This window comes from Sminthopsis crassicaudata, chromosome 1 (genome assembly GCF_048593235.1).
Source record: "Sminthopsis crassicaudata isolate SCR6 chromosome 1, ASM4859323v1, whole genome shotgun sequence".
Taxonomy (NCBI): domain Eukaryota; kingdom Metazoa; phylum Chordata; class Mammalia; order Dasyuromorphia; family Dasyuridae; genus Sminthopsis; species Sminthopsis crassicaudata.
Genome location: NC_133617.1, coordinates 179,527,098 through 179,550,149, shown reverse-complemented (window position 1 = coordinate 179,550,149; position 23,052 = coordinate 179,527,098). Strand labels below are relative to the sequence as shown.

General features: G+C 34.4%; 1 protein-coding gene across 13 annotated transcripts in view; it reads left to right on the top strand.

The window, feature by feature from the left end:
• ATXN1 (ataxin 1) overlaps window positions 1-23,052 on the top strand; it is a 504,682-nt gene that overhangs the window by 15,248 nt on the left and 466,382 nt on the right. For 2 of the 13 annotated variants that reach the window (XM_074272254.1, XM_074272271.1), the window contains exon 3: window positions 7,288-7,331. The exons of 10 other annotated variants lie outside the window; for them this stretch is intronic. The gene's annotated coding sequence lies outside the window, so the exon portion shown is untranslated. Of the gene's footprint in view, window positions 1-7,287; window positions 7,332-23,052 lie in introns of those variants that run through there. One more of the 13 variants, XM_074272278.1, reaches the window with a different exon arrangement.

Below are 23,052 nucleotides of genomic sequence, written 5' to 3'. Positions count from 1 at the left end.
TTTTCTCTTAATCAATTTTTTTGGGTGTTTTTCTGTAAAGCACAGAATATTTTTTAACAATTATTATAGAGTTTTCCTTTGATTAGAATTTATTCATCTCATATGACATCTGTAAAACATATTGTAGCATCTCCTTGACCCTGTAACAATGCTTATTTAGCAATTTATTGACTATGTTTTTCAAAATTTCATAACTTAATTTTGGTATCTTTTGCTGGAGGTTCATATGAACTTTCTTAAATATGGCATTAAAAAAACTTAACTATGTGCTATACACTTAAAACTATTTTGTTTCAATTTTTCCCTCCAAAGAAAACAATTTTGGGCAAAAAGAAATAAATGTCTGATTTCTAGAGGGAAGATTAGGCCAGATCTACATTATACAAAGTGAAATGAAGGTTGATCTGTTGAATTTTGTTTAAGTGTAGACCTACATTTTTTTTTTTAAACCCTCAGAGTTATCTGGATTTTTTATCTACACTATCCAAATTCCTTGAACAATTGCCAGAGTGCATTTTGAGCTCCGCTGAATCAGAGTAATGCCAGCACTCAGAAGTATCAAGAGCCATTCATTCATACATCCCACAAATATTTATTAAATGCCCTTTGTTGATGGAGCATTTTACTGGTCTCTGGGAAAGAGAAAGTTTAGTTAAGACCTTGTCTTCATAAACTAACTTTATATTAGAAGTAAGACACATTTAATTATAATGCATGATATTACATGAGGTAAATATGTAAGAAACTTGGCAGAATAGAATACAAAGTTTAAGAGGAAGACTGCTTTAAAAAAATTCTAATGATACAATAAGTTTTTTGTTGTTAACTTTTTATTTTTAATTAACACATTTTCTTTCCTCATATACATATTCCCATTGCCAACTGATAATAAAGAAAACCAAAACATTTGTAACAAATATGCATAGTCAAGTAAAGCAAATTCCCTCAATGTTCATATCCAAAAATTTATATCGTATTGTGTTAGCTTGAGTAGTTTTTGTTGTTGTTGTTGTTGTTGTTTGTTTGTTTGTTTGTTTGTTTTTTGTTAGGAGTTGGGAACATGCTTCATTATTGGTGCTCTGGAGTTGCAGTTAGTCAGTGTTGGCCAAAATTCTTGTCTTTTAAAGCTCTTTGTTTATAGAATGTTGTTATTGTATAAATTATTTTCCTGATTCGGCCCACTTCACCTCCCAGTTTGTACAAGTTTTCAGGTTTTCTCCTGAAACCATTTTTATCATCATTTTATCTGCATCATTCTAAATATCTTTTCAGAATATCTGGAGCAGTTCACAGCTCCATCAACAGTACTCTAATATGCCTGTTTTCTGCAGTCCCTCAATAATTATCTTTGTCAAATTGTTGACTATGAGATAGAACTTCAAAATTTCTTTAATTTGTCTATCTCTAATTATTAGTGATTTAAAATTTTACATGATTATTCATAGATTGAATTTCTTTCTTTGAAAACTTCTTATTGATATGTTTTGAACACTCATCAATTTGGAATGCATCTTGTTCTTACCAATTTGAATTCATTTCTTATATAGCTTGGAAAAAGACTTTTATGAGAGAAAGAGAGTGCAAAGATTCTCCCCCAGATAACTGTTTCTTTTCTAAATTTACCTCCATTGATTTTGTATAAAACCTATAATTAACAAAACCTGAATGGAAATGAATTGAGTTGAAATGAAATGAAATGGTGTTTAAGGCAGAGCTTTGAAGTTGGGCTTCTTGGTTATTGTCCCATGTCTGTTGAGCTCACTTTCAGTCCTCTGTTCTTTCCTAAAGTCTTCTTTGCAATATATTCTCCCTCCTTCCCTGATGCTTGAGTGCATTGCCATGCTTAGGATGCACATTCAGTAACCATTATTCAAACATGACAATGAGGATGATGTATTTACTTGTCTCTGGGTGTATATATTACACCTAAGCAAGGTTCTCAGTGCTGCTAGGCAGAAAAGTCTTAAGCTAATGCTGAACTTTTGACTCTTAAAGGATTCATTGGATCATTGCCTGGCTTGTAAGATTTGGTTGATAGAAACTATTTATCTCTCCAGCTTGAGAGGTAGTGGTAGTGGTGGTGGTGATGAATGTAAGCCCTGGGAACAAAGTGTGCTGTTTGAAAGGAGGTCATACTTTCCGAAGGAGGATGATCTGAAGCTCAGATCTTGCTGTCTCTCTCCTATCTTCTTTTCACTTGTCTGTTTTCCTCTTCCTATTTGTTTTGTAGAAGAATACTGCTTTTTCAAATCAGATTGATTAAAAATAAAGAGTGCATTTTTCTCTTCCTCTTGTATCTTTCATAATATATTACATTTACATGAATGTTAACATGTTTTTGATTCTCAGTACAACTATAAGTTCCTTGAAGGCAGGCACTACCTGTCTTTGGTCCTTGTATCATGTCCATCACATAGCCCAATATCTAGTAGATTTGATTGGATTGGCCTTCCTGTATTACAGGCTGAGTTATAGCCACTTACTTAAAAATAGCAGAAGTGGTTTTCTTTTTTTAGGGGAGGTGGGGGTGAGAAGGAATTATTTATTTATTTATTTATTTATTTATTAAAGGCAAAGCTTCTCATTTCATTAGATCATTCAACAATATTAAAGATTTATTATGAACCTATCACAATGGTTCCAGCACACATAACAGCTGTAGTCTTATAAAATACATTTTAATTTACAGATTAGGCTCTGATGACATAACAACTAATAGGGAGGCTCCTCCCTATAACAGTTGTATGTCATCTGCTTCAGAGAACTAATTGCTTGGCAATTCCCAGTTGCTAATTCCCTCTTTATTTTCTGACGAGTTACTTAACAGTGATGGGCTTGTTGAACAGAGCATTGAGTTTAATGTGTGATTCTAAAACTGCCTTGTAGACCTTGGGGAGGAGGGGCAGCATATGAATTCTGTTGAGATTTGCCAGAGGAACACTGAAACCATTATATGGCCTGTTAATATTTTACTTAATACCAGGCTTAGTACTAAGTGGTGCAAAATATATTTTTAAAAAATCAAAGCCAGGATTTAAAAAAAATGTTTACTTGCTCATGTAACTTGCATTGGGCATAGGATTTGCTATCTGTAAAAAAAATTAGCTATCTTTTTAAGTTTTTGGTTTAGAAACAAAAGGGCTTAAATAAAAGATTGTTTTTAGTATTCTTCTCCCTCTAATTGTGACATAAAAATTGTTTCTATATTTTTTGTTTAATTAGAAGTTCTATTTTCATTATTAGTAAGTAATTTAGGGTATAAATTGAAAGAGATATTAGATTTCCAATTCTGAAATTGTGTGAATTCATGATTATTTGTAAAGAGTTGGTAGATCATCTAAGATACCCGAGTCTGTTCATCATTTTTCTTTGTTACTTCTTGACTGAGGGTTCCTCTAGCTATTACTGTTCTTAACTATAGTGCCTGAAGTGACACCAATTTCAGAAGCTGAACTATATTTGCAAATGGAAAATAACTTTCAACTTATGGCTTTAGTCTGTTCTATAAAAAGTGCAAAACTAGAGTTGTGATTAGAATCAGTATTGAGAACATACTGTTCACTGAACTGTATATTCAAATCCAGTTGGTGTCATTGGATATTGATCTCTGGAGATACTGGGTGGTCTTTCCTTTTCTAATCTGCATCCACTTTTCCACTGAGAATTACTTTTATAGTACCTGGGAAGCTTTTCCGTATTTGGCCAGGCATGGTGATTTTTTTTTCCTACAAAAGAGAAATTTTTTAAAAATCAATAAAATATAAAGAAAACTGCATGACATTGTATTGTCTTCTTTGTTAACTTATTAAAGGCAATATGGAAAATTTTTTACCCCTTGCAACTTTTGAAAGTCTTAGTAAACTAGTACAGATATTTAGTTTACAGTGGAATAAATAACTCACTTTTATTTTTCAATGGGGAAAGAATTTGAATATAGCATTTGTTTTTTCTCACATTCTGTTAGAAAACATTGCAAGTTTATATCTTTTAAAGAAATGTGAAAAAATATATTGAGTAAAGGTAAATTGGAAATATGAAAAAGAATAAAGTTGTTTGTTTCCTTAAGTGTGCTTTAAAACTATGAATGACTCATAAGTTATTGGCTCTCCTACATTTCACTAGAAAATGAGTTAACTGATACTGTTGCAGAGTTGGTATTTTTTGACATTTTTGAAATAGCTTAGTAATTTCTCATCTGAAACTACTACTTTTTTTCATTACTGATACTGTGAACATAATTGTTTCTTTTAATTAATTCTTCCTACATTAAGTTTACATATTAGACAGCTATAAATGGTGTATGATATTATATTTAAAGAATGCTAGGCACTCTTATTATAAATATGATTGTCAGAAACATAACCACCCATTTATCATAAAAGATTACATAGGATAGCTTATTATTTTCAAATATTTAGTATCTTCTATACTAGATACCATGAGGATTGGGGGTGGGGAAACATTAAAGTTTCACCTTCTCAAACTGCAAATAATCTAGTAGTAGAGATAAGATATATGCACAAATACACTCCCAGTCAGCATAAAATAAATGCTCTCTGAGTGATATAATCAAAAAGCTGAAAAAAAGAAGAGGAGGAAAAAGATCACTTTCACCCTTGTATTCAGCTAAGCCATCATGGAGGAGGGATCAATTCTCCCAAACCTTGAGTAATGGATCAGCTGTTTTGTAGTTTAAAGGAGGGAGGGATGACACTTTAAAAGAAAGACAATGGCAAGAAATAGTAGCCATCTCCATGGTGGAGAAGAGAGAAAAAAAAGGAGGGAAAAAAGAAATTTACATGATAGCTATTACATTTAAAAAAAATAGTACATAATAGTGCTATATGTGATCATTTTTTATAATACTATATTATAGAAATTCTTGTTCTATCCCATAAATTAATTTATTTTAAAATATAATAAATGAATGAATGCATAAAACAAAGGATATGCCAAGGGTATTTTAGGGACCTATGGAAAGAGCCCCAGAGGATATTAAAGGTTAAGGACAATGTCAAGTAGGGGTTTCCAGTGTTGTATTTGGGGCTTCCTGGACCTGAATATTAATCAGCCCATGGGGACTAGGGCAAGGGTTAGATCTTGGGTCTATCTGGTGGTATTGACCTGAGCTGACCTTTCTGTGGGGCTATGAATATTATGGATATAATACACCAGCTCTGGTTAGTTCCATGGGATGTCTACTTAAGGTCCCTTAATAGCTGTAATCCATCCCCCTCTGCTCCACTGGAATTTGCTTCCCAGGTTAAAACATAGACTCCTTTCTCAGGACGAAAAGAACTAAATTTTAATTCCAGAATATGGTCCTGCAAAGGAGGATTCTGGGCAGTTGGGGGCAGGATGGGGAAGTTAGGGAAAGGGATCATGGGAATAAAACTAGAAAGACCTTGGAAATTATCTTTGTCTGCTTAGCTTTAGAACAACCCCACCTTACTGAACAATAATGGCCTGTAGAGAGCACAGTGACCTTGTCATCAGCTGCTGCATATAGTCTAAGCAGCTGCAGGTATATAGTCTATGAAGCTGTAGTGTCTTGCAGAGAGTGCTAGATTTGGTATCAGAGGAAATGTGTTTGAATCCCAATGCTCTTTGCCATGTGTATTTGTCATTTCATCTTTCTAGCCTTGTTTTTGAACCTAAAATAATAGGCTTTGGTTACAGCAGGGGCTCTGAAGCTTTTTATTTTCTGTCCTAGACCTTTTTGGCAGTCTGGTGAAGCCTATGGACCTTCTCAGAATAACACATTTAAATGCATAAAATAAAATACACAGGATCACAAAGGAAATTAATATTGAAAACAACATTTTCTAAATATATAAAGAAGGAAACAAGTTCACAAATTTCAGATTAAAAGCTACTAGATTACATCATTTTTGAAATAGTTTCTTTTAGTCCTAAATTCTATGTTGTTAATCCATTTCAGGTTTAACTTGCCAATGAATCCTACTTCTCTAGTTCTCTTTTCCCCTCAATTCTTGCTCCTTTGTCTTTTTTCTTCTTTCTCTCCCTCCCTCTCTCCTTCTCTCTCTTTCCCTCCCCCCTGCCTCCCTCCTCTGTCTCAGTCTCTCTGTCTCTCTTCTCTGTTTCTTTCTGTCTCTATCTCTGGTCTGTCTTTCTCTGTCTTTCTATCTTTGTCTCTGTCTTTGTCTCTTTCTCTCTCTCTGTCTCTCTGTGTGTCTCTGTCTCTGTTTCTGTCTCCTTCTCTGTTTCTCTGTCACTATCTTTATCTCTGTTTCTCTCTCTTTTCCTTTCTCTTCCCCCCACACCCCTGTCTTTTCTTTCTCCTAGGGTTTTCTACTGAATACTGTAATTCAGATCAAAATATCAAACTTTAGGCTTATAGTGTCAACATGTTTTCTTCAGGCTCAACAGAAATCAAGGTTTATGGGCAAGAATGTTTTGTAAGAGAACAGATGCTCCATTTGGTAAAGCCAGAAATGATCCATTTCCTCTGGTTTAATTTCATCTTTGTTCATATTTGTTAGGCATCTTTGTTCGAGTGTTATATTCATGGGACTTAGGAACTAGAAGGAGAGCTTGGATGTCATCTAGCCCAACACATTCTTTTACAAATGAGGAGGGGATGCCTAGAAAGGGCAAGTAAATTGGTTAGGGTCGCACAAGTTGTTAAAGAACATTCTTTAAGATTATGTCATTTAGTCTTCATTTAAGTTTGAATCACTTCTTCAAAGGCCCTTAATTAATTATAATTTTTATTGTGGTCTGCAAAGGATTACACTGTGGTTTGTATCTTCCTTACTACAATTCTGAGTAGAACATAGGTGCTTAAAGAATTCCTCTCTTTAAAAAAATTAAGGTAATTAGTGATTTGGTTTGGGGTTTGATAGAGGTAAAGGCCTTCAGTCCCTCTGTCCACTTCTTCAAGGTTATCTGCGTGATAAGGTGATTACAGGCTGATAAGGCAGGTACATTTACTCTCTATCTACTGATGGAAAGGTGATCTGATCTCTTACAAAACATTCTTGTCCATAAACTTTGATTTCTGTTGAGCCTGAAGGAAACATGTTGACGCCATAAGCCTAAAGTCTGATATTTTGACCTGGCTTTCTTGTGCTTTCTAAAACCTTTACTATAATAATTGATATTTACTATCTATTGTTTAAACAGTACAGGCTTTATTTTTTCACTTGAAACATTACTTTAGCTATATCCAAATGAGCAATACAGTGATAACAATCTGTGTAAACAGATGCAATGAAGAAACATTCTTCCCCCTGCCCAATTTTTTTTTCTTTCTACCCCTTCAAGGTCAGATCTATTTCTTCCTTCCCAGGGATTAATTGTAGATGCTGGTAAGTAAGAAACTACTTATAAAATAGCAAACATATATTTCATTTCTGATAATGATTTTGAAATGTGTGTCATGTTAATCGAGTCTGATCCTTCACCTAACCAAGTTGTGGAAGCAAGTCTATCAGATCAATAGATTTGCACTCTGTATACAAGGGTGGTTACTAACCCATGAAAAAGAACAAATACAGGCTGTTGGTTATACTGCTTTGAATGGAACACTTGGTGGCCTAATGATCTAGCAGTTTCTGTCCCTCTGGTACATTTAATTCTGTCCTCTCCTCTGAATCTTGGAACAGTTCTAAACATAGCCAGCTTTCTTTTCTCAGTCCAGTTTTATAAGGTTCAACAATGTAAACTTCAAAGTTACAAAGGAGTGAAAAAACCTAGGTTTGCTGTTCTTATGGTGGGAGGAGAAAAAATTTTCCATTTCCCTTCCAGGAGTTTATGCAATACAAACCTTTGAATCATGGAATTTTAGGGCTGCAAGGGATGTCAGAGTTTATCTAGACCAAAACTTACTGAAAGCATGGCTTCCTTCTGCAGAATCATAGAAAAGTAATCTTTTATCTAGTCTTATCTAGAGACTTTTAGTGATAATGTACTTACTCATCATTATGGGGTAATGCATTCTATTGTTGGATGTTTCAGCCTCATATCTTTCCCACAAACCCCATCCCCCTTTTCTACTTCCCTATTTTTTTGAGGACATCAACACTCAAAGCAATAGCTTAATTGCTAAGTCTTGTCAACATCTCTTACATTTTTTCCCTTATCTGTGGCCACTGTCTAATTCAGAATTATCTCTCACCTGGACTATTACAGTAGTCTCCTAGTTGGTTTCCTGGCCTTGAGTCTTTTCTCTCTCTAATCTATCCTTTATATAGCTGTCAACATGATATTCCTAAAGAATAAGTTAGAGCAATAGGTGGATTTACAGGCCTGACTTTAGGAAGACTCATCAAATCTGGCTTCAGATATTTACTCACTGTTTGACCTTGCGCAAAATCACTTAACCTTGCTTGCCTCAGTTTCCTCATCTGTAAAATGAGCTGGAGAAAGAAAAACTCCAAATGGGGTCAGAAGGGAATGAAATGATTAATCAGGATAGAGTCTAGTCAGATCATAATCTTTCTTTGATCTGGATACTATAATTAATATAGCCTGAAAAGTCGGAATGATTTAGTGGATGGAGGACTAGCCTTCAAGTTATAAAGACCTTATTTCAAGTCTTTCTCCTGATGTATATTAACTGTATTATTATTATTGACAGGTCACTTAATCTCCCAGAGTCCTCAGTAACTCTCTCAGACTATAAGGTACAGCTCACTTACTGATCTGTATTTGTTGAAGCAATTTTCACACTGATAAACTATTGTCTAGAACAATAACAACAAAACAAGAACATATTAACATTTTGAGTTTCTATATTATCATACTGACTTGTACTATACACATAGTACACCAAGACTCAGGTATTTTTTGCATGAATCTTTATCTCCCTTTCTTAAATTTGTACATTTGTCCTTTGAACCAAGTGTTAGAGAGCTAACATGGAAGTTCATGGAGATCTGTGAATAGAACAGTGAGAACATGGCCAAGTGCCACAGCTACAGCATTCATCTAAAGTCCTTTCTGTAAATTGACATTGATCAATTAATACGTCTTTGGTTCTGTTTAACCAAACCATATATGCATTTATCAAATAGTAATACTTCTAGCTCATATAATTCCATAAGTCCAGGTAATGGGAAATGAAGAGAATGAATATTTACCTAGCCTCTCCTATTTGCAAGACTCTGTAATAAATGCTTTTTTATAATTATCATCATATTTGATCTCATGATAATCATGCTAGATAGATGCTATTATTATTCCCATTTTATAGTTGTGGAAAATGAGACAAACAAAGGTTATGACTTGCCCAGGGTCACATAGTCAGTAAGTGCTTGAGATTGAATTAGAATTTTGCAATTCTAGTTCCAGCACTTTATTGGCTATGGCATGAGATAGCTTCCTTTCCATAACAATATGAGAGACTTTTGTCAAGTATTTTCTTGAAGTGTATACATCCTCTTTTCATGATACTTCTTTGATCTGCTAATTTAGTAATCCTTTCATAAAAGAAATTGAGATTAATCTGTCCTGATTTAAGCTGAAAAAAAAGTCACAGGAGTTGATGGAGATCCTTTTCATTGCTCCTAAAACATCCTATTCTAGAATTTTCTCAGGAAAGTGGTATCAAGCTCACTGAAAGAGCTGTCATTTTTCCTTTTTTCTGAAAACAGTATAGTCTTTACCTCTGGGTAATTGACATCTTTGTTGTTCACCATGACTCTTCAGAGATCACTAGCATGACCCCAGCAATCATTTTCACTCAATGTTTCATGACCTGAGGAAGGAGCTGGTCTTGAAAATAGTTCTTCTCCTATTCTAATTTTATTGATTAGAATAATGATTTAATTAGTTTATGGCACTCTTGGTAAGCTGGACAAACTCTGCCAGGGCAGATTCACCCTTTCTCTGCTACTTCCAGCTTCAGAGAGTTGCCTGGAGGCACTAGGAAGTTAAATTATTTACCTGCCATCAAACAATAAGTATGTGGCAGAAGTTTATACTTCAATTTGGGCCTATTTGAGTTTCCATGTCAGCTCTTTCTCTTTCTAAGAGCTCCCATTTTATATAGTCTTTTAAGGTTTACCCAGAATTTCTTCACAACAACCCTATGAACAGGCAGTACACATATTCTCCTCATTTTATATTTGAGTAAACTAAGACTAATAGAGGAAAATAATTTATGCACCATCCCCTAAGTAAGTAATTATTGAAGCTGAGACTGACCTTAGTATTGGATTCCAAGTTTATTCTTTGCCTTCTGCTACATTGCTTCTATTCTACCTTTTCTCTTTTATCTTCCCAAACATGTGGATTTTTTTTTGTTTCTCCCTTAATATTTTACTTATCCCCCTCCTCAGCTAAGCAAAGCTCTTTTTGTTGTCTTTAGTACTTATTGAAAATCTTAGTGATATTGGGCTTTTTTACCTTCCTTTTTTACATAGGGCTCTTCTGCTTTTAAAATTTAACCTCACTTACCCACCCTTGTTTCCATCTCTTAGAGAGGGCTTTTTAAAGTATATTTTTATTTCAAAGTTCCTATTCATCAGAATAAATTTCATTTAAATTCTCAGAATTTCTAATTCAGTGCTTTCTATCCTGCCTTCAACTGACTTCCAAGTTTCACTCTATTCAGTTAGTCAGCATATTAATATCTTAATGACCTCAACACTTTAAAATTGCTTTTCCAGTTATATCTAATAACTAATAGTTGCTAGTATCTAAATTTAAGCATAAGATTTTCTTTTCTCCTCCTTTTCATCTGCTTCATCTTCTTAACACAATGCTGGTAAGATTAACATGGACATCATCTTTAGCCTTTGAATTCTATGATCTGATGTCATCTGTAATGAATTGTCTTCCTTTGTAGTTATTGTTCTGGTGATATATATTCCTCTTTTTCCAGAAGACTCTTCAGAGAAAAAGAGAAAGTTCATATAATCATCTTTGAATTACAATGGTTCTTGCTATGGCTGGAAAGAGTGAGCCTTTCTATCTCAAGTACTAGAATCTCATTCAGTGATAGCTATCTACCTACTTTCTTAGCAAGTGCATTTCTTTATATTTTATTTATAAGGCTATTCAACCCTTCAAGCTAGTTATGTGCACAATAATAATTTTTCCTTCCACTCTATTCAGTTCAATTTGGTAAATATTTATTAAGCACTTGCTGTGTGCCAAATACTATTTTGGATGCCAAAAAGAATTAATATATGGCATTGATAAACTATGAATTGGTATTTTCTAAAAGGAGTTACTTCTTTTACCCAAACAATTCAGTGGGTCAAAAGCATGAGCTCCAAGAATACAAGGAACCCGAATCCATATTAATCTTTAAATAGACTTAACATCTAAATTTTAAACTAGTAGTTTGAGTAAATAATCTGGACGCAAACTCTATCTCTCTAAGCTGATTTATCAGCACAGAGACAAGTATCTTCCATATATGACTCTTTATTCTAGTAGGAAATTTTGTTTGTTGTTGCTTTAGTGGAGTAACTAAGAGTGATTTATCTCTAGTAGCCCACAAGGATACTGAATAAATAATTATTCTTCTTTCCCCAGGATCCATTATGATGCCAGTCCCCAGGATTTGGCATTTTTCCCCTAAATAAAAGTGTGTGTGTGTGTGTGTGTGTGTGTGTGTGTGTGTGTATGTGTGCGCGCGTGCGTGTGTGTATGCGTGCATGCAATCGCACATACATACATGAAATTCCCAAAAGAAATATCACTTTTGAATCATAGGCATTTTATATAAATGACCTCCTGTTTCAGAGATCCCCTCTTGGACCTACTCTCCTGTTTACCTCTCTACCACATATTTCTCTCCTGGGTTTTTTCCCTATCTATTTCAAATCTATTTCCAAATAGTTTTCAGTTGGCTTAAAATTACCTGTGAAAAGGCTAGAATGATTAAAAAAAAATTTTCTACTCCCATAAACATAAAACTTTACATCATTGTTACTTTTTGATTAGGGATACCTAATTTTGTCTTATAAAGATGTTGAGAAAAAGACACAAATTCAGACCTTTTATGTTGTCATTTGAGCACAAGTTCAGACCTGGAATGACTGGGAACAGAGATAATAGAAGACGGATTCATCTGGCATCTGTTTCTGCTAGTTCTAGCCTGTTTCCTCCTCATAGATCTTTTAAATTGTGGTACCACATAGGGTGTCTTGACTGTTGGATTAGAATTGCTTTTTAGTGTTTCTATTCCGAACCATAAACATTTTTCTCATAGGTAAAAATTCAATAGGAGTCTTGGGGGAAAATAGATATTTTATGATGGTATAATGTGAAAAGTTATCTTTCAGCATGTAATACAACACGGTAGAAATGAATGTGTTAAATTTTGACCAAGAAAGAATTTTTTAAAAGTTAAAAAAACTGCAGTATGGACAAACTAGAATGAAACAAGAGTAAACAGAAACTGACACATATATGCCCCTTGTTGTGAGTTTGGCTCGTGGAATGTTATGTAGGACAAAAGGAATGGAAGAGATATTTCAGTAACATTTTGTTCTCTGTCAAAAAACCTTCTGAAATATAAATCTGCTGTGTATTAGAGAATGGTTACAGCAATTGAAGCAAGTTGAATAGCTCTCATTTAACTAGAAGATCCCACGGAAAGTGGTTTATGTTTGGACAACTAAATTTTTGCTACTTCTGACTTTTAAAAAATCTGAACTCAGTGGTTGTTTATTTTGTAAGAGTATATAAATCTATAGTCACATGTCAAATATAATTATGTGACTATATTAAATTAAACAATTTTATTTTAACAGAAACATTTCTAAGTCTCAATTAAGGACCTATAGTAACATGTTCATATTATCACAAAATTTGAATTGAATATTGTATCATTATTATGATTATATGATATAATTAAAAATTATAAAATTTACCAAATATGAATTATCTATCTATCCATCTATCTCCCCATTTATCTATCCATCTATTTCCTCTTTCTGAAAGATCATCATGGTTGCTTGATATTGTAAGAGCCATCAGTTTTTTCATCTTCAGCTGAATTTTCCTTTAGATGTTGTCTTCCCCGTTTAGAATATGAGCTTCTAGAGAACAGGAATCATTTCCCTTTTTAGTTTGTATACCCAGTACTTAGCATCGTGCTTAATAAACATTTTAAAAATTGATTCATTCTCTAATATCACAAACATACATATTTATCCTCACTTCCAAAGCCCAACTCTTAACTTGCATGATATAGAAAGATTCTTAAGAATGGGTTTTTGCATTTTTTTCTCACATGATTTTTATTTGTATAATTTAAGGTTTAAGTTTAGGTTTAAAAAAAATCATCCCCAAACATGGATGTGTCTTTGTAAGGGTCTTGACAAAGTGATGAAACCCACTTCTAAGAGCTTTGCCTGCATCTCTATCTTAGGGACATAATTCAAAGAGCAAGAGAAATATCTCAGCCAAGAAAATATTTCTGCCTTTGATATCCATGTGTCCATTTCTGTGTTCTTAAAAGTGCCTCTTTATTTCATCCCTAGCTTTCTCTCTGATAGATTAAGGAAAGTAATGATAGTTCTTGGCACCTGGGATGTGTAATAATGGCACAAGAACATTGTGATTTTTTTTTCTGTGAAATTTGTTATATTAGAGTTTGATCGGTATTTGAGAAGAGCCTGAGGTCTCCAGATAAATCAGAGGCTGTTAAATACAGTAACTCAAGTTTCTGGGGATATTGATCAAAGTCAAATTTGTTTAGGAATATGATAAAGCCAGTAGCATTTAACACCGTTTTCAGAACCATAATTTGATACTTTAAATTATGTTTTCCTTTTAGTGTAGCCATAGTTTATTTCTTGGACTTGGTTTATTTTCTAACTTGGAAATCTTTGTTTTAAAATGCATTACCTACATAAGCAAACTATCTGTCTTGCCATGCATTTTTTCCTATACCTTGACTCTTTCCTTCCTCTGGTTTAATTTCCTCCTCTTCTTTTTCTCTCTGGGGTTTCACTTTGCTCAGCATTTCTAATGTGTGGTGTATCTGAGTACTACTGTTTATTTCTGACCCTCTTCTCCTTGCCTCTGAGTCCATTTCCTGTACTTTACAGTAAATGTTTTAGTTCTGGGTTACTTTTTTTTTTTTTTCCTATTTAAAACTGCTGGCATTTCAGTTCCTTTAGATACTCAAAGCTCAACTTTCTAGGGCTAACCTGATTTAACCTAACAAAACTTTTAATCTCTCTTCCTCTCTATTTAGTACCAGTAACTATTCAAGGAGGAACATTTATTCTCTTTTAAAACTCCCTTTTCTTGGTTATCTTATGTGAATGATGCACAGATTTTCAGTTTTCCTAATATATACTCTGATTTTAGACAACAGTAGCCATCAAAAGGTCCTTTTGTAAATTAGCTATCCCTACACAGTGGTTTGCAATATTACACTTGCTGTTTAAAAATAATTAAGCTGCTTTCTGTGTTCTTAGGTGTGGGTCAGGAGCTTTACTGTCTTTGACGTCCAGCACAGAAGTTAATCAGCAAACAGGCTCTCTGCACACCAAATAATTAAAAATAGAGCAAAGTTTCTGAACTGGGCTGTGGGCAGAAATGTCCGTACTTCCATCTATGAGTGGTTAGCAAAGTATTTAATGATATTTAAATAACACCAGCATTAGCATTTCTCTCATTTAATAATACACATGCATGCACGCACACACACACACACACACACACACACACACACACACACACACACACACACAAACAACCTGTATATTGTTCTGAAGGACTTTCTGACTGTCAGCTATTTGTGTAGGAGATGCCATTATATTATATCTCCTCTCCACTGACAATATAAGCTCTTGGGAACAGTATTTTTGCTTTGAATTTTCAGGGCACAAAGACACAACAGTGTTTGCAATAGAATGGTCACTTAATAAAAATAAAAAAGCTTGTTAAATTTAATTCCCCCCAAGTCCTGTTCAGTAAAAATGAAAAGTTAAGTAGCCTAGTGTCTTGTACACACACATTTCTGTTATGGTCTTCCTTTAAAAAATATTTTTTGTTTGTTATCTTAGAAAGTTTTCTTATAGCATTATTTTATTTTCAACTTTGTAAAAAAAAAAAAAAAAAGTAGGGTCTTTTGATCCTACTTCCACTGAAGGAGGACCTGAACAATCGGTTTCAAGTGTTAGTTTTGTGTATGCAAAATACAGATGAATGAGGTTCCAATTGGGAGGATGGTAGATTAGGCAATCCATGTTAACTGGAAACTGGTTTGTGCCTGGAATGCATGGACATCAGGCTCTGAGACACTCTTGTGACATAGACACAGACAAGTGGGTGACTGGTTTAGAAGGGAATTTAAACTCTTCGGCTTTCTTGTGGGTAAGCTGGATCTCCTCAGAGAGTGCTCATTTCTGGCCAGTTCTGTGACTATACCATGACTTTTTTAAAAGAAAAAATTTGTTGAAAAGTGTTTTGGCTTTTATTTAAGGTAGAAATTTTTCACTGGAATTTTTCTATTACCACTATTTTTCCTTCTCACAAAAGATGATTTGGTTCTATTGTTTCTGTGCTGATTCCCCCAACTCCAGTGAACTCATTCCATTCCATTTATATGTCTGTGTTTTATGGTTTGAGCCCTTTCTTGCTAGGTTTGTAGTGTTAACAGATACATGGCAGCCAAAGAACATCAATGATGTCTGCCCCCTAGGGGATATGAAATGACATAGTTTCTCCAGGTTGTGTATGTATAATATATCCACATGATTTTTCCATCTCTGGGCATTTTTTTTTTTTTTTTACTTGTTTACAGACTTCTATTAAATGTCTGAATATTGATGGGGAGGAATCAACGTTTTCATTCCTGAGGCCTCGGACAACAGTCTAAAAGCTTTTATAGACTGCACTGATTGTAAAAGAAAGGCATGGAAGATTAGTCAATTAATCAATCAACTACCTTTATGAAAGAGGTATTATGTCAGATGTTGGGGACACAAACACAAAGAATAAAACAATCTATAATTTCAAGAAATATAATGTTGGAAGAAAGATCAGGAAAGGCTTCATGTGTGAGGATGTTTAAGCCATATCTTAAAGGAAAAAGAGAGATTCTGGGTGATGGAGGTGAAGTATATTCCAGACGTGTAGTGCATGAGCATAGAACTGGAAGATGGAGTTTTGTGTTTGAGGAACAAAGATAAGAGGACAGCAGGGATGTCAGGATAGGGTTGGGTTATCTTGCCTCCTATGCTTATTAGTTTTATAGGCAAGTCACTTAATTCAAGTTAACGCTCAGTTTTCTCATCTACAAAATGAAGACAATCATAATGCCTGCCTTTCAAAGTTATGTGAGGAACAGATTTTTAAAAAAGCTGTAAAGTACTTTTTGTTGTTCACTGGTTTCAGTCATATACAACTTTTTGAGATGCAATTTGGAGTTTTCTTGGCAAAGATACTGAAATGGTTTCCCATTTCCTTTGCCAGCTAATTTTATAGATGAGGAAACTCAGTCAAATAGGGTTAAACTACTTGCCCAGTGTCACACAGCTAATAAGTTTCTGAGTCAGGGTTTGAACTCATGAAGAAGAGTCTTCCTGATTCTAAACTCAGTCCTCTATCCATTTCCACAGAAATTCCACAGAATTTAAATATTAATATTACTATTATTATAGTGAGGTAAATGCTACTCTGATCTCCCACAGTGGTCTAATCTTTTATCCATTACCCTCCCTGCCTCTATCAGTCATCATGACTAATTGCAACCTTTTCCCTCTAAGAGCATATAGAAAGATGAGAGATACTTAGCTTAGTTTGGAGCTATGTCCTCTGAATTTCTTTTCTTTCCCTCCCTAGGAAGATAATTTTCTACGCTATTAGCTGTACTTTTGCCACCTAGCTATCCCTGTAATTGGAAGTGTTCAAATAGTTGGGAAGGGAATCTTATAGATGGTATTCAGCCATGGGTTAGGACTGGGTGTTGGCATCCACAAAATTTCTAATCATGGGATTGAGGTCTAGAAAGGATTGTAGAGATGCTTCTCATTATACAGAAAGGAAAGAACAAAATTCCTAAAGTGAAGTGACATGCTTAACCAAGATTAAAAGGTTATGTAGCATTCTTAACAGGATCACATTTAAGACAATGACATACCCTTGTGTCTCAATACTATACAAGATGACTAAGCCATGAAATGGAATCCATTGAAATAATATGATTTTGCATTCTTATCTAATACATTTTATGATGTCATACTTCAGCAAAGAATAATAGCTAAGATGGTACATGAAAGTCCCAATATGTTTTGGCCTAGTGCTAGTAAGGTAATTCTTTCATCAGGAAGAAAAATTTATTCCCATAATTCATTTATTCCTTTTTTTTTAACAAGCAAGGAGGCATTCATTATTTGCAAATTGTACGATGTTGCATGAAGGCTCCTTCAAATGCCGCCCAACAATATAGGAGGGGGTGGCAATTTAGTGCCGCCTTAGCTGTGTGTCAAAAGCAAATCTGTTACTTTTGAGACACCTACATGTTCTAACAAAAATATCTAACATAATTAAAGACACATTCAAAATAACCACAATTTAGCTAATTACAAAAAAAATGTAGTGGATTTTGAAGTTCTAAAGATGATGTGCACACATAATTCATATATATATATATGCATTTATTTTCTTGATGTTGGTTAACATTTCTCAGGTGTATCTAGGCATATAAATATAATGCTGCTGAGGAACAGGATTTCAAGTCTCTTCTAAAGCTAATCCTATTGTATTAAACTGTTATAGTTGTTTTGTCCATGTAGTTATACTTAGAAAGTCATGAGTGAATCTGGAATGGTACTACAACGGGGTTCAAATGTATATTTGTATCTTTTTTGCTTACAGAAAGATGTAAGAGTCAAATTCAAAGTCCCTGAGATGGCTATTAAGTAATAAAGGGATGCAAGACTTTACATAGGAAAAAGCTCTTCTAACATAGTCTACATATTATATCCCAAAAGTCCATCAGAATAGAGAGACTCTAAAAATCCTTTTTAAGAGTATTTTTTACACCCAAAAAGCAAAATATCCCATGTCCACCAAGTAGCAGAAATAATCCATTTGATTTAAAAACTCCACTTGGATATTCCAAGGGCAAATCTGCCACAGCTAAGGCTGTATAAATTGCCACTAGCTACAAAAAAGTATAGTTTAATATTTCGGAGCAAATAATTGCTTGGGGTGCTTTAAATAGCACAGGAAATGTGTAGTGTGTTATACTTGACATTTACAATATTGAACACTAATACTGAAACAGATTCTTTGACCACAGAGAATGCCAGTGTAGGTGGGATGAGGGGTGGAGGTTGGGGCGTGGGGCAGAGAGACAGAGGTAAGAGAGAAAGCAGCAAAAATGATCAGATAAAAATAAAAGTTTAGAAGCTCTTCCTTCGAACTGCTTCAGAAAAATGCCCAATTAAGGTTAAAGCAAAATATAATTGCTCACTTGAATCATAGCCCTTTGCCCCCCTTTTAATATAAGGTGACCAGGATGTATACTGGAGGGTATCTTAAGCAAGCAGTTGGGACCTGCCAGTCATGGGTAATAGTCTCCATAGTCTGGGGTACTAAAAGCAAAAGTGACCTTTTTTTTTTTCAAATAAAGAATCCACATTATCTGTTGCATCTGTATGTGCAACTTCTTTTTTAAAGGGCAGCTGTGTTGACCTTATTTTTCATAGCAGCCCTACACTTTTGGTCTTTTTTTTTCTTCTTTTTTCCCACCAAATGCATCTAGTATTCTCAGAGCTTTCTTTCCATCCTTCCCAAACACAATTAATGTTAGTTTTATCTTAGATTGGTGTCTTCGAGCAATGTGCTCTTTCTCCCAACTGTACAGATTCCTTCCTGCACAAAATGCTTACCAGGCAGCTTAGCTAACCAGCTGTATTTAAGAGAGAATGAAGCCATGTCTTAGGCTGAGGAAGTATTCTCCTGCTTCTAGATGCTTCAGTAAATTCCATTGTCCTTAAATGAGAATATAAATGTAGGGGATGTAAACAAATTTTTGTGTGGATTGGTCTCAGAGTCCAAATTGGTGAAATTCTAATAAAGTTAGGTCAAAGCTTCCCTCCTTCCCTCTTGCCTTTCAATAAGGACACCTTTAAGTACTGGAGGGTGTGTCAAGAATCTTTAGGATGCAATAGCATCTAGAACACTAGCTTTGGAACTGAAAGGGACACAAGCTATATTTTTGACTCTGTCCTTGGCTTCCTATTTGAACTTGAGTAATTTTTTTAATTGCTCCAATATTGTCCATTGCATAGAGAGCCCACCTATTGCAAGTCTTTGCTTTATTTAGCTTTAAAGGTGCATATGTTTAGAAGAGCCAGTATGAAAGTGAGGATTAAATTTTCACACACACACACACACACACACACACACACACACACACACTCAGGAAAACATTAAAAAATATGGGAAGACAAGACACACATATACATATTAGCCCTGTGGAACATAACATTAAGGAATCAGAAAAATCACAGAATCTCAGGGGCCAGCTACTTTAAGAGACTTGAATGAGAATTCTTTTCACAACATAATTAGCCAATAGTCATCTATCTTCTCTCTGAAGATCTCTAATAAGGTTGGGAGTGTTTGGGTGACCCACCACATCCCAAGACACTCCATTCTACTTTTGGATGTCTCTAATTGTTAGCAACTGTTTCCTTAGTTCAGACTTAATTTTGCCTCTTCTAACCTAAATTTTCTACTATCCCCAACTTTTTCCTGCTCTAGTTAAGCAGAACAAGTCTTGGTACACAGTCATAAAATTTAAGAACTGGAAGAAATCTTAGAGGTCATCCAGTCCAGACGCTTTTTTTTATACATGACAAAACTAAGACCCTATGAGGTTAATAGATTTGCCTGAGGTTCTCATTGGTTTTGGGACAAAGCCAGGATATGTAGCAACCAAAAGTGGTGGGGGTTCCCTGGAACACTGATGTTATATTTTGCCAATTGCAAAAAGAGACTGATTGTGAGAGGAAACATAAAGTTGTCTGTTAAGTACAAGCAGTCATCTTTCATCCTCAAATCCTGGAATATTTTGTGTTCATAATTCTTTTCCTATAAATTTTACCCCTAAAGGAACCTTTTGTTTTCAATATGTTGCAGCTTTAATTTTAAAATGGCAAGTGGTGGCAATTTGATTTAATATTTTTAAAGGTTCTCTTTGACATTATTGAAAAGTATAACTTAGTATACCTTTTAAAAATATTTATTTTAAAGAATGGTGTGAGCCATGGATTTCCTCCTGCTCTTGAGCCTGATACAAAAGATCTTACTTTTTTTGGATATAGATTGAATTGTTTCCCAAAATGCCCAACAGATGTCCAGGAGTAGGAGAACAAAAAATGCAACCAAAGCAGAGGACCACATATTTAATAAATTAAGCAGAGGGGCAGCCAGAACAATCTTTTAGTTAATGTTGTTTAGCTTCTCTCAGTTTCTGTTCAGAGGTCATGTGATCCTGTAATAAGGAACTACTGACTGGTCAGCACAACTTAGGGTACACTGTCTGGGCTGGAAACTTAGACTGGAAAGCTTTTAAAGCCTTTTACTTTGGTGAGCTGTTTCATTTGTTTGCCCAAAGTAAATTGAGACAAATGCAAGTGTTAGTTGGGATGCCCATCATTTAAGCAGAAGATCAGGGAATTCGTAATTATTTGGAAGAATTTGGCTCTAGACTTTCAGATGGAATTTTTAGTGTGAGTGAGGAAATATGATCCATGTTTTATTAGAGAAAAACAACCATATACTTAACAAAATATTTATGACTCATAACTCTCTTTAGTATCATTTACTGTTAACTTCACAGAAAGTTTCCACTTGATGTCTCATTGCACTTCTTTGACTGCTCAGCAAAAATATAAACACACACCTTTGAAAGTGAGGGAAGGGTGATGAACTGTGGTTCAGTCAAAGGATGGAACGGGTAGATCATGATTTCTGATCTTGGTTCTTTCACAACAATGTTACATGAGGAAGGGTTGCTTAACCTAGAAAACAATAGACAAAACAGAGGACAGTTATCTGAAGAAATTCCATGTCGAAGAAGAATTAGATTTATTCCAGTGGTCCCCAAAGACAGAAGTAGGACCAATACTTATTAGTGCCTTATTTAATAAATGCTTGTTGATTGATTACCAAATGGATGGATGGAAATAGGTGGAAGATAAAAGCAGGCAGACATAAGCTCACTATAATGGAAAAACTCCCTAATGTTTATTAGTATCTAAAAGTGGAATACATTCCCTTACTAGATAGCAATTTCCCTGTCACTTGTAGGTGACTACAACTGGGAATTTTGTAGAGAGAAGTTGCGTTTAAGAGAGATTGGACCAGGTGTCCTCAGAGGTTCCTTTGATTATATGATCCTTTTGATAACAAATTGTGTGTATACTTTAGATAAGGTCTTTTAATAATGGCATTTTCTTCTTTCCCAACCACCAAGTGTAGACCAGGATAAGTCAGTCAAGGAACATTGTATTATTAAGTACCTACTATATGCCAGACATTGCACTTCATATTATCCCTGATTTGCTAAGGAGATCACTAAAAGTGTCTTTGGAAGTCAGGTTACTTGAGACACTTGGTAGAGTTTTGGCTAGCTAACCTCTGAATCTACTGTGGTAAGCTTTAGAAAACATATCTTGTAATAAAATAATAAGGGGGAGTGGGTAAAGATAAACTATGATAAACATGTGTAATGGGGATGGTGGTGCCATCTAATTCTGGAGTTAAACAGTGGTTAGAGTGTCAGACCTCCAGTCAAGAAGACCTGAATTCAAACTCAACCTGTGTGACTCTGAATATGTCACTTAAACTCAGTCTCATTTTTCTCAACTGTAAAATCGAGTTATAATAGCACCCTCCTCTCAGGGTTGTTGTGAGAATCCAATGAATAATATTGGTAAAGAGTGCCTAACACTAGCAGTAGTTGGGCTGGATAATTTAGAGTTGTTTTATTTTGCCGGTGTGAATAGTCTCCTTTTCTTTATTATGTAATACTGAGTGACCATTTTGTGAATGTTAAAGTATTACAAATTGGCTTCTACCCAAGGTCTCAAAATTAAATAAATTTACAGCTGCTTCTTGGGTTACTCATTTATGATATTTGTCATTTCACTGTTCATTAGTATTTTTGCCTGATAATATACTGAGGAAAATTTAAATCTTCCACTTTTAGTGCATGAAAATATCATTAATTTTGACCCCTTGTTAATATAGAATTTGTGATAATGTAGAGAGGGTCTAGGCTAAACTTAACTTCTATCTATGAAAAAATAAAACATTTCTCTGCTAATGAGTAATGCAAATAACATGGAGAAGGGTAAATGTTTAGATGACTCAAGAGAAGAAAACTGTGTTCAAGTACTTTAAAAGTCTCTGCTGGCATCCAGACAATGGAATAATTATAAGTAATCCTAATATATTCATTAAACACTATGTTAGCCATTAGATACTGATACTATATGTACTTAGAAGTAATAAAGCTTCATTTATTAAAGAAAAAAACTATAATTGAAACAAATTTAATTCTGATCAGCAATCCCCATTTTATCTGAATTTATTTGTGACTGGTAGAAAATCTGGTTAATTGAGCTAAAATTTTTGTTTAAAATGAAGCTTGGAATTATTTTCAAATTTCACTTATTCTCTTCTCTATGAGTTTATTTAATTGAAAATTGAAGACTTATTTGGCCAGTATAATATTTTTAATGTTCTTTTTATGATTTATAAATAATTTAAAGAATATATTGGTCCAGATCTTGCCAACTTTGAATGAGCTCTTTTATAGCTCTATGAAATGGAAATCTGGCCTCTAGCTTTAAACTTGTAACCTTCTCTGAAGATATATTATTAGGTCAGCAACATAATTAAGAACATTCTTAAGAAATAAGCTCCCTTCCCATAGACTTGAAGACAAGTAACCTTTTGAAGACTATTTGTCATATTAGTTTTGACTACAGAGATGGTATTATCAATATCAAAAATCTATGTGACAAACATTTTACAGAAGAAGGAACATTATAGAATGATATATTAACAACTACACTTCTTGTAAGACTTCAGATT